At 40.1% G+C, this 14,292-nt stretch overlaps 1 long non-coding RNA gene across 1 annotated transcript in view; it reads right to left on the bottom strand.

The window, feature by feature from the left end:
* LOC138854658 (uncharacterized) overlaps nucleotides 1–13,089 on the bottom strand; it is a 922,066-nt gene extending 908,977 nt beyond the window's left edge. Inside the window, exons 1-2 of the long non-coding RNA XR_011393846.1 lie at nucleotides 12,953–13,089; nucleotides 7,711–7,803 (exon numbers count right to left, since the gene is read on the bottom strand). This is a non-coding gene — a long non-coding RNA (uncharacterized lncRNA). The remainder of the gene's footprint in view (nucleotides 1–7,710; nucleotides 7,804–12,952) is intronic.
* Nucleotides 13,090–14,292: the final 1,203 nt, after the last annotated feature.

Here is a 14,292-nt window from a genome sequence, read left to right as displayed (position 1 = left end):
CTGAATCTGAATTTTTCTAACCTGAAACCATTGCTGCGAGTCCTGTCTTGGCTGGAAATTTTCAGCACGCAGTTTAAGGTGATCCTTTATTGACAACGTTTCGCCCACACAGTGGGCGAAACGTTGAGACTTGAAAAAGTCCACTGTGTGGGCGAAACGTTGTCAATAAAGGATCACATTAAACTGCATATGTGTTTATGTTTCCATTGTGTCGGTATTTTATACCATTTATTTTCATCTTTCAGCACGCTATTTACATCCCCTTTATTAATTCCTGTTTTCCATTTATACACCTCGATCATATCATCCCTAATTCTACGCCTTTCTAGAGTGCAGATTCAAGGCCCTCAGTCTATCCTCATAGGGAAGATTTCTGATACATGGGATCATCTTTGTCATCCTCCTCTGTTCGTTTTCCAGAGCATTTATATCCATTCTGTAATACGGTGACCGGAACTGAGCAGCATAGTCTAAATAAGGTCTAACCATGGATATACAGAGCTGTGTACTGAGGACTTCTATTATTTATACTTCTAGATATGAAGCCAAGAATTCTGTTAGCTTTATAGCGAACACTAATGCACTGTTGTCTTGGTTTTAGATTACTGCTAACCAGAACTCCTAAATCCTTTTCGCAATCAGTAGTATTAAGATCTACATTATTTAGTTTATACGTGGCATGGTTATTTACCTGTCCAACATTTAGAACTTTGCATTTGTCAATATTAAACTGCATCTGCCACTTTTCCGACCATTGTATCAGTCTATTCAAATCATTCTGGAGTGCTCTAGTGTCCTCATTAGAATGAATTGGACGGTCTATTTTGGTGACATCAGCAAATTTGCTTACGTCACTATTTATTCCCTCATCTATGTCGTTTATGTAAATTGTGAACAACAATGGGCCCAGCACTGACCCCTGAGGAACACCGCTTGTGACGTGCCCCCATTCTGATTTCTCCCCATTTATGCAAACTCTCTGCTGCCTATTTGTCAGCCATGCCTCTACCCAGGAAAAAATTTCTCCTCCTATTCCGTGTGCCTTGTTTCATCAATAGCCTCTGGTGTGGAACTCTATCGAAAGCCTTACTGAAGTCTATATACACAATATCATATTCATTACCATGATCTACCTCCTCAAACACCTTAGTGAAAAAAGTTAGTAAATTCGTAAGACAGGAACGCCCCTTTGTAAAACCGTGTTGAGATTCATTAATCAATCTATGCCTATCAAGATGGCAACGAATTGCTTCGGCAATTATTGATTCCATAAATTTTCCCACTATGGAGGTAAGGTTTATTGGTCTATAGTTCGAAGCCAAGGACCTGTCACCTGCCTTGTAAATAGGTATTACATTTGCCATTTTCCACTTATCAGGCACTATGCCAGTTTGTAGTGATATGTTTAAAAGATTAGCCAAAGGTATACTAAGCTCCTCTTTACATTCCTTTAACACCCTTGCAAACAGTTCATCAGGACCTGGGGATTTGTTAGGTTTTAGTTTCTCTATCTGTCTGAGGACCATGTCACTAGTTACCGCAATCGTGCATGGTTTATCATCATCCTGTTCTACATAATCTATTATTTCAGGAATATCGCTAGCATTTTCCTGGGTGAAAACTGAGAGGAAGTAGGTATTGAGAATTTCACACATATCCTTATCACTGTCAGTGATCTGACCAGAGTTACTCTTAAGTGGGCCAGTCTTGTCCCTAATCTTAATTCTGTATACCTGAAAGAGCCCTTTCGGTTTAGTCTTTGAATCCCTTGCGACCTTAGCCTCAATCCCTTTTTGCTTTTCTTATTCCTTTCTTTATTTCTCTCTTTAATTGAATATACTGATTTCTTAACTGCCCATCCCCTCTTTTGATACGCCTATATATGCCTCTCTTTTGACCAATGAGATGTTTTAATCTATTGTTCATCCATTTGGGATCATTTTTGTTAGATCTAATTTCCTTACTCGGAACAAAAGTTGTCTGGGCAGCTAGAACTATGCTCTGAAAAACGTCATATTGGCAACCAAGATCACCTACCTGACCCATAGTCAGGACATCCCAATTTAGCCCACCCAGGTAATTTTTCAGTCCCATGAAGTCGGCCAAGTGAAAATCTGGGACAGAGATTTGATTGCAGTTATCTGGGTAATTCCATGATATATTGACACTGTGATTTGTGATCACTTTCCCCAAGCTCATCATTAACCTCAAGATTATTAATTAGTGAATCTTTGTTGGTAAGAACCAAGTCAAGCAGATTGTTTCCTCTAGTTGGTGCTGTCACAACCTGTTCTAAAAAGCAATCCTGAACCGTATCAAGAAAGTCACTAGACTCAAGATTTCCTGTCATATTGTTCCAATCAATTTGTCTAAACTTAAAATCTCCCATTATCACAACATTTTCATATCTAGATGCCTTATGAATTTCGTCCCATAACAGCTTACTGCACTCCCTATCAAGGTCTGGGGGCCTATAAATCACCCAAAATTAATTTGTCACGTCCCTCGAGAAACTGTAGCCAAACAGATAATGTGTTCGATGTTTCCAATCTTATACCATGTCTAAGACAACAATTTAAATTTTCTCTGACATCGCCACTCCACCACCCTTCCTGTTGACCCTATCAGTATGGAATAGTTTATAATCCTGTATGTTGCATTCAGAAGGCATTTCTCTATCTTTCAGGTTGAACCAGGTCTCTGTTATACCAATATCTGTATTACCTTCACTTGCAAGTAATCTTAGCTCATCTATCTTATTTCTTAGACTCCTACTATTTGTATAGTAAACCTTAAGGGAGCTAGTCACTCGTTGCCCTCTACTATCTCTCTTTGTTGATCAATTGATTTGCCATTACTAGCAACTTTATTTTTAACATTGTCTTTTAAACATATCCCTGAGGTATCCCGGTAATAACTGCTGTTTTTAACCCTAATGCTGCAGCCTGAGTGTTTCCCACAAACACCCATACCTCTATAATCTATCAGTTTAAATTCCTAGACAAGTCATCAGTTACCCTCTCAATCGAATTGGCTAATGCAACCACTCCATCCCCCAGAGAGATGAACCCTATCCCTTGCATACATATCACGTTTGCCAAAGAATAGGTCCCAGTTATCAATGAATGGGATTGCAAGTTCCTTGCAGTACCTGTCTAGCCAGCAATTTATACCAATTGCCCTAGACATCCATTCATTGCCCACTCCCTTTCTAGGCAAGATGCTACATATGACTGGGATCCCTCCCTTAGAGTTAACTACTTCTATGGCTGACTTGTACTTATCCAGCAGCTCCTCTCTCCTGCCCTTCCCAATGTCATTACCCCCAGCACTATGACAGATAATGGGCTTTTTCCCATTACCTGCCATAATATTATCCAACCTGCTGACTATGTCACCAACACCAGGTCCAGTAAGGCACACTGTCTGACCTTTCTGTCTCTGTTACAAAATGCACGGTCCATATATCTTACCTGAGAATCGCCTACTATTAAAATATTCATACCTTGATTAGCAGGGGAATCAGTGGTACCTTCAACCTCACTAACCACTGAAGTACACTCGTCTTGGAGAACAGAGAATCGATTTCCTACCTTCACATCTTCTCTATTAACTCTCCTCATCTTCCTTCTTCCTGAACTGTGAGCCATTTGCCACTTTAAGCGGCTGCCACTATCACTGCTGGTGACCATTTCCTCCTTACCAGCTAAATCCTTCTCACACTCACTCCCAAACTCATCTATGCGAAGCTTCAGCCTCCCATTTTCCTCCTGAAGAAGTAGAATCTCCTTCTTCAACACTTGAACCTGAGATTCTAAAACACTACAACAAGCCATGGTGCTTGGTAACAGCCCACGCTAACTCCCAAGAGCTTAGGCAGGTATGACCACACGTGACCACCGACCTCAGCGTACTCGACTGACCTCAGCGTACTGGATAAGTTTACAATAATTTTATAAAAAAAAACACACACACAATGAAATATATTCTTTTCGTTAGGTTCAGAATTATTTTTGCGAAATTATTGCATACACAAATTTCCACTTGCCTTATTCGGCAAGGAGATCGCTGCTATTTAAGCCAAAATCGCAAGTTTTACGTATTCGGCACGAGAGAGACATACACGCACGGGTCAGTCCTAGGGCCAGTGCTGTTTCTGGTATACGTGAATGACATGACTGAGGAGACAGAGCCAAAGGTGTCCCAGTTTGCAGACGACGTGAGGCTAGTGCGGAGAATATAAGTTGATGAGGATCAGGTAGAACTACAAAGGAATCTGGACAGGCTGCATGCCCAGTCTATATTTGACTTCTGGAGTTTAACCCCATCAAGTGCAAAGTCATGAAGATTGGGGAAGGTCAAAGAAGACCGCAGACAGAGTACAGTCTACGGGGCCAAACACTGCAAACCTCACTTAAGGAAAAGGATCTTGGGGTGAGCATAATACCGAGCACATCTCCTGGGGTGACATCAACCAAGTGCTGCAACATATGGGCGACTAATAAACCTAAGAATAACGTTCCTATACCTCAGTAAATAATTGTTCAGGGCTCTGTACACAGTGTACGTCAGGCCCATACTGGAGTATGCAGCACCAGTTTGGAACTCATACCTGGTCAAGCGCGTCAAGAAATTAGATAAAGTTTACAACGAGACTGCTCCCGGTGGTAAGGGGCATGTCCTACGAGGAGAGGGTAAGGAAAATCGACCTGACAACACTGGAGGACAGGAGAGAGAGGGCCAACATGATAACGACTTATACTGAGAGGAACTGACACAGTGGACAGAGACAGGATGTTCCAGAGATTTGACACAGCAACAAGAGGGGATCATAATTGGAAGTTGAAGATTCAGACGAGTCACAAGGATGTTAGGAAGTATTTCTTCAGTCACAGAGTTATCAGGAAGTGGAATAGTCCGGAGTGATGTAGTGGAGGCAAGATCCATACACAGCTTTAAGAAAAAGTATGATAAAGCTCATGTAGCAGGGAGTGTGTGGACCTAGTAGCAACCAGTGAAGAGGCGGGGCCAGGAGCTATGAATCGACCCCTGCAACCACAATTATGCGAGCACATATATAGCAGTTATAACGGAGAAAAAATTCGGAGATAATAAATATGGTATATAAGTATATAATAAATGTATTGAACAGGTATTATAGTATACAACAGGTATTATAGTATACAACAGGTATTACAGTATACAACAGGTATTACAGTATACAACAGGTATTATAGTATACAACAGGTATTACAGTATACAACAGGTATTATAGTATACAACAGGTATTATAGTATACAACAGGTATTATAGTATACAACAGGTATTATAGTATACAACAGGTATTACAGTATACAACAGGTATTACAGTATACAACAGGTATTATAGTATACAACAGGTATTATAGTATACAACAGGTATTACAGTATACAACAGGTATTACAGTATACAACAGGTATTACAGTATACAACAGGTATTACAGTATACAACAGGTATTACAGTATACAACAGGTATTACAGTATACAACAGGTATTACAGTATACAACAGGTATTACAGTATACAACAGGTATTATAGTATACAACAGGTATTACAGCATACAACAGGTATTACAGTATATAACAGGTATTATAGTATACAACAGGTATTATAGTATACAACAGGTATTACAGTATACAACAGGTATTACAGCATACAACAGGTATTACAGCATACAACAGGTATTACAGCATACAACAGGTATTACAGTATATAACAGGTACTGCCACTACTGTTCACAGGATGCAATAGGGTGCACAAACTAGCAACTACCATTCACAGGATAGATACGAGGTGCACAATAAAGTAACAGTTTCAGCTTTAAAAAATCAATAATTAATAATTACTAAATGGTTAATAAATACTATTTGTTTAATGATTCAAAGGAAAAAGAATATGAGCTAAAGGATATAATTTACATGTACAATGCACGGGAAATTTAATTTCCTGTATTCATTACATAAGCCGCCCCCCCTTCCATGTACACATGTTGAACTTTTATTACGGCTGATTGACTGTACACATCATCTCTTGGGAAAGGAACGGATCTGTTTGCATAATTTTTTAAAGGGGTGGAACGGTAAGCCAGCGGAAGGCCTCAGTGAGATGACCAAATGCTTCAACGGCGGGTCATCATCTAAGACCTGTGTCAGGAGACACTTGTCTTTTTTCCTGACGAACCTTACCTAACCTAACCTCCAACTTCCACTTCACAACTACCACCGTTGTTCTCTATACTTTATTGGTAAAAGACATTGGTTGGCGAAAAAATTTCCACATTACGGACACCCAAGTGTTGCCCAAGTCTCTTTTCCATCTACTTGTCAATTTTCTAAGTCATTTAAATAATACTCTCGAAATACTTCAAGATACATTGACAGCAAAGGCAAACAAAAAAAGAGGCATAGACACTTCCTCTGGGACATTCATATACGTAATCAAACTGAATGTGTCACAAAATTACAAGGCAGGCTATGCCGTATCCTTCTTCCCATACATAAGGAATTCCGCCGAGGCTATGGCTTTCCTGGACAGGAGCACAGCTCTCGCTGACAAAATGCCATGTAGAAACTTTCACATTATTTCCCTGGTCACTGGAGAATTACTCATTGGTGAAACATTTTCATATTTCCCTCCAGTCATGGTGTAAACCTTGGTAATTAATACCGACAAATTAGTTTAAAAAGACACGTGAGCAAACACTATGACATTAATTAGAAAACGAAGTGATCAAGGTCCCAGGACCGAAATGTTTCCTAATGTCCCAGTGTTTACTCACGTGTCTTTTTAAACCTCCAGTCATACAATGGATCTAACTCCTCCAGAGACCGCCTCGCTCCCTACATAACCTCCTGTTTCCTTCCTAGGATTTTGTAGCATCAGAAGCTCCCTCAGTAACAGCAGTCTTCAAACTCCAGACCCATTAAATTCCACACAATTTTCCATATACTATCCTTAGCCAATTGTTCTTAAAGGTTCCCATATGAACTAGCAACCTCTTTACGTGTACACATAACGTCCACCTCCGCCAATTTAACAACTCCAGCCCCAGCCCCCGTTCCCTCGTGGGCAGCATCACAGCCTCCCTTTTTAGATATTCACACCGCATCTTCCACGGAAATCTAAACATCACTAAGTAAATCTGTCTTACCACCTAGACCGTCAAAGGATATACCTTTGACATAAAAAAAATATGCAACAAGTTATTCACAAGAATTACCTTTTTGTTGAAGCTTCAGATGACGTAGCCGTGAAAACTCTAGGTACTTAACGATACCATCTCGAACCTGCTCGCAATTAATTTCCCGCACCAGTTCCCTGTTACTATCATACCGAATGCTACATATCTTCAACGGCCCTGTCTCCTTCAAGACCAATTGGGACTTACCATTCTTTTATACTTTCCCGTTCACCCAGCCCCACGATTTTTTTATTTGCCTTATTAATTTATCGGCAACTGCCACCACCTCGTACGTTCTAACCACGTCTTGTAATTCACTAACTCATCTAACCTTAAACACTCGTTAAGAAACACATCATCCCTTTAGATGACTGTCCCCGACTAGCAAGGGACCTCTTGCCACCCAAGTCTTCACCATCCTAAAAAGGAAAAAAAAAAAAAAAGGTCTGAAAACATGAAAACAAAATCTGCGAAACATGGAAAACGTACCTCAACTCCTTTTACATTTCAGCCGCACTTCCAACCGATGAATCTAACCAGGAGTCTACTGGTAGGGATGCGTCTGTTCTTGTTGCCACCTCCCTAGTGAAAAACGATAGGAACTTTGTTAAGTATAAGAATTAACAACTGGGCGTCTACACCGCAAAATGAATTGTTTGCCATCCTGATGATGCCTCGGAAATGCCTCGACATGATAGTGGCTATCTTTGTACTTAGCAAATAAAAATTGTAATTACACATTGTAACCTTTACAAAGAAAAAACTTATTATTATTATTAAAGCTAACTTATGACACTGAGCTTGACTCTTATTATCATTACAGATTCTGTCATCACAAAGATCTTGACTCACATAATGACCAACATGTTCATTGGAGAAGCCAGGTATAGACACTAAAAAATCCGGGAAAAGGGAATTAATGTACATTTGTCATAGAGTCCTTCATGATGAAGTTGATGTTAGCCAAGAAAAATACCCTGAAGGATAATGTAGAATATAACTTTAGTATATCTTTGTCTAGCATTAAGAATAATTAGGAGAAAAGTAAATAATGGAAGTGAATGTTATAGGAATGCCTGAGTAGATCTATAACCTATTATAACATGAATGTAGATAAGTACGTTCAAGGAGCAGCTTGCAGTGTGAACAGACTGACTTATGTTGTAGTGGCCAGGCTTAGGCTTGGTTACAAGTACTTCTGGCAGTTTGGGAGGAGAGAAATGATCAAGCCAAATGCAGAGTGTGGCCAGTCCTTCGGTCACTATCTTGACACTATGTGCTTAACTGTCCACTTATTGAGGATTATTATAGACAGTATAATAACCCATTTAACATATCAACATATGTTATTAATGAAAACAAGATACCAGATATATTAAGAAAGTTTCCTAAATTTGCGTGTAACATAAGTGAGCTGTAGATATAAATCCAGATGTGCTCCTGTTAACCCTTTTGGGGCCTAGTTCCTAGGCCTGACCTGACTAGGTTGGGGCATTAGCTTAAGCCGGTAGGAGACTTGGACCTGCCTCGCATGGGCCAGTAGGCCTGGTGCAGTGTTCCTTCTTTCTTATGTTCTTATCATATGTTCTTGCACTACCGTTCACGTGATGGGTATGGGGTGCACAAACTAGCCACTTCGGTGGCAAAATCTAAAAAAATCGCATCTTCTCAAGCTCTCATATTATAACCCGATTCATCACTCCCTCTACAGTTCCCACCTGTTCCTCTAGTTCACCGAAACCCTGCTGCAGGAATACCACACTCAGCATTCCCATCAAGACATATATACAGAAATCACCCATAATAGAATTTCCAGCCAAAATCTTCCTGGTACCCCATATTGTCCTTGTTGATGGACCCTTCTCACCACTGCTATCTTGCTGTCCCATAAAATCTTAGCCATGACATCATAATCTACACTTAATAAAGCAATGGTCTAGTAACTCTCTAGCCTGTTCCTTACCCTTCAGGATGAGGGTTGCCACTAATGGCACCTGCTGAGGGCTCAGTGTGTCCCTTTATTCATAACCGTCAGGAGTTAAATAAAATTAACCCTCAGAAGTTAAATAAAATTTCACTGGTAACTCATTTTTCCCAAATACCTCCCTCCTTGCCATAATCATCATAGTCTTACAGACCACACATTAAAATGGTATACAATGCCGACACTTTAATGGGTAAGACAAGTGCAACACAGAGGTATCATTACAGACGAAACTTTTCGCCTACGCAGCAAGTGAAGACGAAATCGAAATGTTTCGCCCTTATTTGCTTCACTTGGATTACGTTCTTAACATCCTTCAAAATAGCCTACCCAGACTTTTTAAAACTTTACAGAAGAGATCAGAAACACTGCTGGAATACGTGTAGAAGAGGAAACTCGACAAGGACCTCTGCCAAGTGCCAGATCAACCAGGCTGTGATGGATATGAGGGCCAGCGAGCCACCAGGCAAGCACCAGACAAACCGGGCCCAGGGCAGGGCTGTGGGAGTAGAACTCTCCTAACCCATCAACGGCATATGAAACGAATATCCATACGTATATATTCTGGCTCCCTTCCCTTCGCGCTTGTGACTAGTTAATGGTCCAAGTGGGACCAAAACTTAGTCATAAGTTTCAGTCTTCAATGTGTGGGTTATTTGTGTACTGCTCTAGTCACGGTATTGTGCCTCTTTATTCTTTACCCATACGTCTTGCTCCACTTGCAAATCGAACCCGGGCCCCTTTTGTTGTGAGCGAACACTTCTTCCGCTGAGCTACACATCAATGTAACTAAATAATTTAATTTCACTTAATTGTATTCTGTTTTTTGTTTACTAAAATGCAAAAATTAATCCTTCAGGCTTCGACACATTACTACCAGTACCTGGAGTACCTGGAGTTTACCTGGAGAGAGTTCCGGGGGTCAACGCCCCCGCGGCCCGGTACGAGACATTTTTGCTATATGCCACTAATTTTCCACCTCTGCGAACCTCTTTAAACAGCGACTATAATTTTTTTCCTCTCTTTTACAAACATCAGAGATAAAAACTAAAATTAAGAAAACTGAGAAAAATGTGAGGCTCTGGGACGCGAAACTCCAGGCGAGTAAGCTATTTCTGACTTTTTTGTTTTTGTCAGCAAGAATGCAGCTTTGCTCTAAACACAAAATATTATATAAGAAATGTTTGCTTTTTTACGAAATATATTTTACCTAACGGATGAAAAGTTTTGCTTTTAGGTAATTTGCACTACATGGGTTTTCTTGTTTTTCTGTGCGCTCTGTTGTTACACTGATTCATAAAGCTGCCGAACCTCACTAACCTGTAAATCTGCCAACCTCACTATCTGTAAAGCTGCCAAGCATCACTGTCTTGTAAAGCTGTCGACCCTCATTATCTTCTAAAGATGTTGACTCCTCACTGTAAAACTGCTGACCCTTACTATACTGTAAAGCTATCGACCCTTACTATCCTCTAAAATTGTCGACCTTTATTATCCTGTAAAGCTGTCGACCCTTAGTATCCTCTAAAGCTGTCGACCCTCAATATCACGTAAAGGTGTCGACCTTCACTATAATGGAAAGCTGTCGACCCTTACTATCCTGTAAAGCTGTCGACCTTTACTATCCTGTAAAGTTGTCGATCCTTACTATCCTGTAAAGTTGTCGACCCTTACTATCCTGTAAAGTTGTCGACCCTTACTATCCTGTAAAGTTGTCGACCCTTACTATCCTGTAAAGCTGTCGACCCTTACTATCATGTAAAGCTGTCGACCCTTACTATCATGTAAAGCTGTCGACCCTTACTATCCTGTAAAGCTGTTGACCTTCACTATAATGGAAAGCTGTCTACCCTCACTATCCTATAAAGCTGCCAACCCTTTATCATGCAAGCTTTTTCCACCCCTCAGAAAATGCGGCAGATAACCCAGGAGGGATGATATGAAGGCGGGAGTTCTCTTCATTATATTTTAAATCAGTCGTGTTAATTTTTAAATGCATCCAGCAGAATATTTCAAAAGATTTCAACACTGATCCTGCAAATTCATTTCTATTTTTTGCACTCTTATAAATTATCAAATCAGTACAAAAAAAAAATATAAAACTTCACCTCTCTGTTTTATTTGTAAATGATCAGAAGACCTTTGATGGAAAAACAATTATAGGTATAAAAATTCTTGAACAGATCAGAAAACCAAAGCGATATTCTGAAAAATAAATTTTAGCAAGGTTAGGTAAGGTCGCTGCGTTAGTTTCACTTCAAAGCAATTTCAGCCTCATTTTTTTTAAGCGTGGTTTTTATTTATAGAATATTAACAGATGTGTCCAGGGTAATTTATTCGATATTACTGGTGAATAACTTATCTTAGGAACCATTCTGGCAGAATTGGCAGATTTATAATACATAAATTATATAAATTACATTTGACTACTGTAACCTAATGTGAAAGATTTGGGAGTGATAACGTCAGTGCTAGAAAAATGATAGGATGGATAATGAGAACCTTCAAAACTAGGGAGGCAAAAGCCCATGATGATTCTCTTCTTCAAATCGTTTGTTTTCTCTAGGCTGGAATACTACTGTATACTAACTGCCCCCTCCAAGGCAGGCGAAATTGTTGACCTGGAAATGTACAGAGAAATTTCACGGCACGTATAAGTACGATAAAGCACCTAAATTACTGGGAACTGTTGAAGTCCCTTGATTTGTATTCACTGGAAGGCAGGCGAGTAAGATACATGATAACATACACCTGGAAAATCCTTGACGGATTAGTACCCAACTTGCACACGAAAATCACATCCTACGAACGCAAAAGACTCGGCACGAGATGCAATATTCCCTCAATGAAAATCAGGGGGACCACGAATACACTGAGACAACACAATAAGTATCAGGGGCCCAAGACTGTTCAGCTCCTCCCAGCATACATAAGGGGGATTACAAATAGACCCCTGTGTCTTCAAGAAGGCGCTGGACAGGCCAGCAGTAACAGCCTGGTTGATCAGACCCTGATCCACCACGAGGCCTGGTCTCAGACCGGGCCGCGGGGGCGTTGACCCCCGAAACTCTCTACAGGTAACTTCCAGGTTTTACTAATTGTTGACGTTTAGATGAACATAAACTCGTACATTATAGGTTAGATAAGGTTTGTCAGGAAACACGGCGTGTTTCCTGAAGTGGGTCTTAGTCATATGATGACCAGCAGCTGGAGCTTTTGGTCACCTGACAGAGGCCTTCCGCAGGCTTGCCGGCCCACCCATTTAAAAATCATGGTTACCATTATAACAGATATATTATGTACATTATTCTAATAGACACGTAACACTGAGTTTGGATTATTATGACATGCTGACGATAACAATGAAGAAAAGAAACAATTAGCAGAACAAACTTATATTGGGACAACATTTCGCTCTGAAGCATTATCAAGTCAGGACTTGTTGAAGCTGTACGAAGCGAACCGTTGTCCAAATAAAAGTTTATTCTGCTGAAGAACAAAAAGGCACAATACCGTGACTGGAACACAAACAACCCGCACAAAGGGGTGAGAAAAGCTTATGAAGAACGTTTCGGTCCAACTTCAAGCATTTCAGTCACACTAACACGAGTGAGGGAGCCAGTATACATAGGCTCGGTGTGTCTTCCTTAACACTCGAACATGCTTTTATAAATATACAGAAAAATGATACATGTCTATACGATGCAATAAAAAAAAAACACATTAACAAATAAAAGCTACACTTACATTTCTGTAGTCACAGGAGTGTAGCCTCGTGTCAAGTTAAACCTTGACACAGCGAGTCAACTTAAAACCACTAGTTAATAGTCAAACATGGTTCGTATCACACTAAGCACTTAAAGAAGGCCATGTGCTCACTAATGTGGTAATTTGTCGAACATAATGAACAATCAGAACATTAAATGTACTTCAAAAAATTATAAAAAAAATGAGAGTACTTTTGAGCGTGCAGCTCCACCAGCACTTTAGTAAACACTGACATTTCCCTCAGGTTTCCTGTAGCCCCTATGTCAGCTGTCTTGTGGAGACATAGTTCAGCACTTCGCTATTTTAATATTTTCATCACGGTTGCATGCATGACACTAATCGTAATTTCGAATATCTTATTACCAGCAGTACAAGGACTACAATTTAAGTCACTCAATTTTTCGGAGGGTGGGGGGGTAAGTGAGGGTTTATTCTAGGTAATTCACACACATTGCAACGTAAAACAATTGTAATTCATCAAAAACTTGCGTAATTATACCAAACTTTATTTATTTACAGTATTTGGGTTAAAGCCTGTCGACTGCACAAGCGTCGCTGGGTTATCCACTTGTACACTAACAATACTAAAATCCTGAAAACAGAAACTAAACTGTCATTATATATACACAGACATACACGTCTGCATGTACCTATCTTCCATATAACAAAATAATAATAATAAATAAAAAAAATAATAATATAGTGTACAACGTAAAGTTAGCTTGGGTAATGTCTAGTGTTATCGGCTAGGTTGTAATTGTCTTCTCTCCCTTGGATGCCCCTCAAGGGGCTCTTGATCCAAGGAATTTCACCTATCCTCCCTTTAGATCAAACATGACTGCCTCCCATTTCTTCACGATCTGTAAGACCTCAACGGGTTTAGCGCTGCCCCATGAATATAATGACAGTCTCCAGGGATGAGGTATTAGCATTTTGTTGACTTGCATGTTGTTACGTACACCTTTATTCACTAAACAAGTTAGATATCTATACTATTTATAATAATATCTTTATTTACTACAAGTATATGTACAAGGTATACAGACCTAGCTGACATCAATGACATACTACTACAGTATATAGAAAGCCGCTTTTTATGCTGGGCATTTCGGGCAAATTAGGTCAGTTTTGTCCCAGGATGCGACCCACACCAATCGACTAACACCCAGGTACTCATTTCACTAATGGGTGAACATAGACAACCAGCGTCAGGAAACACGTCCGATGTTTCCAACCCTTCGCAGCGAATCGAACCCGGACCCTCACCGTGTGAAGCGAGAGCTTTTGCCACCAGGCCACGATAAACCCGCTACTCATAC

Source organism: Cherax quadricarinatus, chromosome 66 (assembly GCF_038502225.1).
Source record: "Cherax quadricarinatus isolate ZL_2023a chromosome 66, ASM3850222v1, whole genome shotgun sequence".
In the NCBI taxonomy this organism is placed as follows: domain Eukaryota; kingdom Metazoa; phylum Arthropoda; class Malacostraca; order Decapoda; family Parastacidae; genus Cherax; species Cherax quadricarinatus.
Note: the sequence above shows the minus strand (reverse complement) of the source record. Positions and strands in the feature narration are given on the sequence as shown.